Genomic DNA, 5497 nt, shown 5'->3' on the forward strand with positions numbered 1-5497 from the left:
CGAGTATTAAACTAATGAGTCATACTATGAAACTTTGGGAAAAAGTAATAGAAAAAAGATTAAAGAAGGAGACCACAGTGACAGAAAATCAATTTGGGTTCATGCCTGGAAGGTCGACAATAGAAGCTATACATCTCCTTAGATAATTAATTGAAAAATATCGGGAGCAAAAATAAGATCTACACATGGTATTCATTGACTTAGAAAAAGCTTATGATAGAGTCCCAAGAGAACTTATATGAAGAATTTTAGAAAAGAGAGGTGTTAACGTAACATATATTGAACTAATTAAGGATATGTATGAGAATGTAACAACCAGAGTAAAGACTTCAGGCGGAGCAACTGAAGTATTTCCAATAAAGATAGGGTTACATCAAGGATCAACCCTAAATCCTTGTCTTTTTACACTAATTATGGGTGAACTCACTGCGCACATCCAAGACACAATACCGTGGTGTATGTTGTTAGTAGATGATATTATTTTGGTAGATGAGACATGTGAAGGAGTAAATGCTAAGTTAAAATTTTGGAGGGAAACACTAGAAGGGAAAGATTTTAAGTTTAGTAGATTAAAGACAGAATATATGAAATTTAAGTTTAGCAATATTAGAAGTAATGAAACAATTGTTAAGATAGGAGAGGACGAGTTGTCCGGAACCAAGAGATTTAAATATTTAAGATCATTTTTACAAAATGATGGAGGGATTGAGAGAGATGTCTTACATAGAATATAAGCAGGATGAGTGAAATGAAGAAGAGCGTCGGGTGTTTTATGTGACCGTAAAATATCTCTTAAACTTAAAGGTAAGTTCTATAAAACCACAGTTATATCTGCTATATTATATGGAGCTGAATGTTGGCTATGACTCGAGCACATGAGCAGAAGATGAGAGTTGCAGAGATGAGGATATTAAGGTGGATGTGTGGACATACGAAGATGGATAAAATAAGAAATGAGAGCATTAGAGAGAAAGTCGGAGTTGCATCTATTGGGGACAAACTCTGAGATACACGTTTAAGATGGTACGGACATGTACTTAGACGACCAATAAATACTCCAGTTAGACGATGTGAAACTATGATAAACATGCATATCAAACGAGAAAGAGGAAGACCAAGACAACGATAAAACATGTCTGCTGAACAACCCATGACTCTCCGTATCTCGAACAAAATAGAATTAAGAACATGTTTACTCTCCGTATCTTTCTTAACTAGCAATAAGACGTCTGCTGGACTACAAATCACTGGGTGGCCAGCCCATGACTCAGCTGTAACCTCATTGCTATTTGGACCTGATGAGACAAGCATCTTTAGTTTAGGCTCTGATGGCAAGGTAACTCGTGGTGCGCTTACTCAAGTATTTGGCGGAAACATCTTTTGTTTCAACAATTATTGCTCCGCAGAGAGCTTGAAAAAGTGCAGACACGAAATGGCACTAGATTCGGGCGGCAGAAGATTGTGGTTACGTCTGGTTTAGTCAGGTCACCGATATATCAGGTATTTACTCTCCCTTCTTTCTGTCTACGTATAGGTATTCTAATATAGGCAATTCAAACCAGATGCAAGGAGACTTGCCAGGATTCCGCACATAGCCAGCCACACAGTGGCCCGATACAAGTGTTGATTGGCATCCAACACTTCCAATTTTTGTAACTGGCTCAGCGGACTACTCAGTTCGAGTTACTTCGATGATATGACAGTCCATTTCAGTTGTACTCATGCTTATTTGTATCCTCCTACCTCTTATATTTCTAGACCTTCGCCTTTTGATCCATTCATTTTGAGATCGGTATTCAAACACAATTTTAGATCTGCGTTGTGTGACATTTCTTCCTTTGTTTTTTTCTCATTGAAAAGTTGCATAATTAGACCTAAAAGTCTTTGATGGTATAAACTTAAGGTGCTATAGGTTTCATCACCTCTATAGACCCCAACCTTTGACTTCGCTGCTCTAGCTCCCTTCCAATGGTAGTGGACCACTGGAGGGGTACTAATGTGAAATAGTAAAAACAAGCCATGTTCCACGGTGATTCAAAAAAAAATCTAGTCTCTATTACTTTATAACTACATACAATATAATGGATACACACCAATATTGACGACGACAATATATCATCGGAATAAAACATAAGATAGTTTTATATCATCGTTTTGACCATAAAACTATAAGATTTTCTAATATGAGACAATCATTGCATTAAGAGTGTTTTTAAAAATTCAATCATCAAAGTGGTTTGATTAAAATGCTTTGATGACATTTTTCCAGTTGTTAAATATTATTTATGATAATTTAGTTGTATGCTTTTATGATATTCAAAATGACTCATTAATACAATTTAGTTAAAAATATTTTAATAGTAAAAAAAGGATAAAATAAAAATCACTCTCAAATTTATCATATTCTATGCCATTACTTTATTTTGATGGTGATCGTTATTTTTTTAAAAAAAAAATTAGAAGCATTTAAATTGAGTTGTATGTTCTTTTATAAATCTAAAATTATGCCAGTGACTTTGTAATTATCAAACTTTATGGCAAAGTTCCCAAAAAAAAACCAAACACGACCGAAATTCAACTCTATTTCCAGGAGATCGTCTTTGATTTGGGCATAGGCATTAGCATTAGGGTTAAGGTTAGCGGATCCTCGTCCGGCAAGAGCAAGACATGTCGTCATCTCCCCAGCTCGACCCTCCTCTTTGCCGCCCAAACCCATGGTGAGGTCATCTCATCCAGCAATGCAACCAACATCTGTGCCCCTAGATCCGACAGGGAATCACCACCCTGCCTCATCAACTGATTCAAGGCGGACCGTCTCTAATGCTGACATTGTAGAAGTACAAATGAGTCAAGCCACTCTCAAACACTCTAAAATGGCTCAATTAAAGCTCAACTCGAGCTTGAAGATGATCAAACTCAAGCCAACTTGTTTAATATTGAAGCCGATATCAAACTCAATACTCCCCATCAACTACTTCAAGGGGACCCGTCTACCACCAATACTGCAAGAGTGCAAATGAAGCCTCAAGCTAACTTAATATGGGCTCGAGGGCCTATCGCCTATCGAGCCAACAGGAAGAGTATATACGATATTTTATTTATTTAAATATTGAACAATTTAATATCATCAAGTAATGGTAAGGATTATGGTAAGTATTAGATAAAATTTTAAATTTTGAAAGTTTATTTTCAAAAGAATCAAAATGACAAAACCCATAGTCAAGCCAAGCTTTTCGAGCCGCGTTGAGCTCAAACCTGTGACTAGATGGTTGAGCAGAGTTCATGCTCAAATTCACAAGCTCGAGGTGAGGCTCTTTTCTAGGCCGAGTTAGAGCTGCACCATTACAGCCCTGGCCGATAGTGTCAGGTACAGGTGCAGCTACCCGGAGGCGGCGTGCGCCAGCGTCCATGTGACCAAGAGAGGAGCCTGCGCAATTGGGAACAGTAGCACCGGCCTCGTCTCCGGGGAGGCGTTCCTTCTCCATATCGTCAGGCTGATGGTCCTGGGCTTCACTCTCCTCTTCGGCTTCCTCTGAGATTTTCTTCTAGGACGTTAAGCGAGGTGTTCTGCTTCCATACATCCCAATTCCTTTTCACTTAGTCCATGATTTGTTCTTGTAGAGATAAGAGCGATTTGATTCTCCATTGATTCTGCTTCATGTGGTTAACACATTGACAGTAAATGCAATATCTTCATCGGACGAAATCAGTTTTCATCACATAATTTTTCATTGGAATTGGAATTATCGTTATCGTAAATTAACAAAACTAGGGACCTAATAACACTTGTAGATTCATGTTGGATGTTGTTTCATCACATAACTTCTCATTGGAATTTGGAATGATTTCCGCAACGTCATTTTGATTTATTTAGATGATGAAAATAAAGACTGAGTATCATGATTAATTTAGTAAGACGATAGAAATCCGGGGATATGATGATAATTTAGTTAGATGATGGAGAAAAACAAACCGTCTTTGATCTGATAATTTAGTATAAGAACGATTCTTTAATGTGATATTTGAGAAACTGGATTGACAGAGCTGGAGGAAGAAACAGTTGCATCAAAAGAACGATAAAGATGTATTAAAATTCTGAACGAAAATAAAAATCAAATCCAAACTGAGTGTGCGAATCACTTAGAAAAGCCTGACCTGGCTGATCAAGGCGGCTGAGCGAGAGACCAGTTCAACATCATTTCCATTAAGGATAAGTTCGTCCTTTACCTTTTCTGACCTAAAATTTCACACCTTCAAGCATATCGACCTTCCGGACCTGCAACAACAGCAAGACAGTATTGTTAATGTCAATATCTATGGCGGAAAACCCAAACAATTATGCTGCATATTGTTGTTTTACAATGCATGCGGAGTTCAAAGACCTTGGTAAAAGCCAAAACATAAAAACACAATTCAGGATGATATGTCTCCTTTTGAATTGACATTGATGTCTTGGAATGAATGTAGAATTCAAGGACTAATAGTGAAAGAAACCAATCACGAAACATCGGTATAAACACAAAACACGATGGTTTCCTTTTGAATTAGCATTAATGGTTGAATAGATTTCTCATCTAAATTCGCAGAACCAGTTCCACAGGTCAAAAGCAAAAGAGAAATTTCTCACCATTGCCCCAAATCTTTAAAAAAAAAACTGTAAATATACGCTAAAACAAGATACCATTTTACTCAATAATCAGTTTCCAAATCAGTCCCTAGGAGATTAACTAATGTGGCGGGACAAGGGGTAAAAGGTAAATGACGAAACGGATGGAAAACACAGGAGATGATTAATCGGGGTCAGACCTTTTTCTCCCCGAGGAACTTCCGGATCCCGATGGAGGTGCTATTGTTGGGGATGGAAGCGTTTATGGGAAAGTAGGCGTAGACGAGGCGCATTTTATACCGGTAGCCCTTGGTAACACCGGTAACGAGGTTCCCTACGTGGCTGATGGTGGTGCGAATGGCGGCGATGGTCTTGCGCGAACCAAACCAGGCATCCACTTTCAGCTTCTTCCCGCGAAGTCGAGGTTGAGATGCTCGCGGGTAAGCTTGCCGCGGGGGCCTTCCACCTCCACGATCTCGGCGTTCACCTTCACAGTGATCCCCTCGGGGCTATCCATGGTATGCGAGGAGAGGATCGTCTTCATCTCGCCGGCTGCTCTCTCGTCCTTCGGCCGACTTCGTACGCACGTAGAACGGCAAAAACCCTAACGCAGTCTTATTTATAGGATCGTTAAGGCGTGTTTTAGGTTATAGGTTTTTTCCAAACACAAGCGCATACTTTGGGAAACCTAATTTAAATAATAATATAACTTCCAAGGACGTTTTGGCATATTATCCAGGAGACATTGCGGAGCTGATTCGAATAGCATTTTGAGGATACAAAAATAAAATACAGGGTATCCCATAGAATACGATAAATCATATGGGGTCAAATAAAAAAGTTCAACATCGTTAATTCATTATGTTTATTTATATTCGTTAAATATAATAA

The 5497-nt window shown here is 38.5% G+C and overlaps 1 pseudogene; it reads right to left on the reverse strand.

Annotated features, from left to right (window-relative positions):
* Positions 1-3138: 3138 nt before the first annotated feature.
* Positions 3139-5211, reverse strand: LOC121981827 (annotated as a pseudogene).
* Positions 5212-5497: the final 286 nt, after the last annotated feature.

The sequence above is a fragment of the Zingiber officinale genome, chromosome 5A (genome assembly GCF_018446385.1).
Source record: "Zingiber officinale cultivar Zhangliang chromosome 5A, Zo_v1.1, whole genome shotgun sequence".
NCBI lineage: Eukaryota > Viridiplantae > Streptophyta > Magnoliopsida > Zingiberales > Zingiberaceae > Zingiber > Zingiber officinale.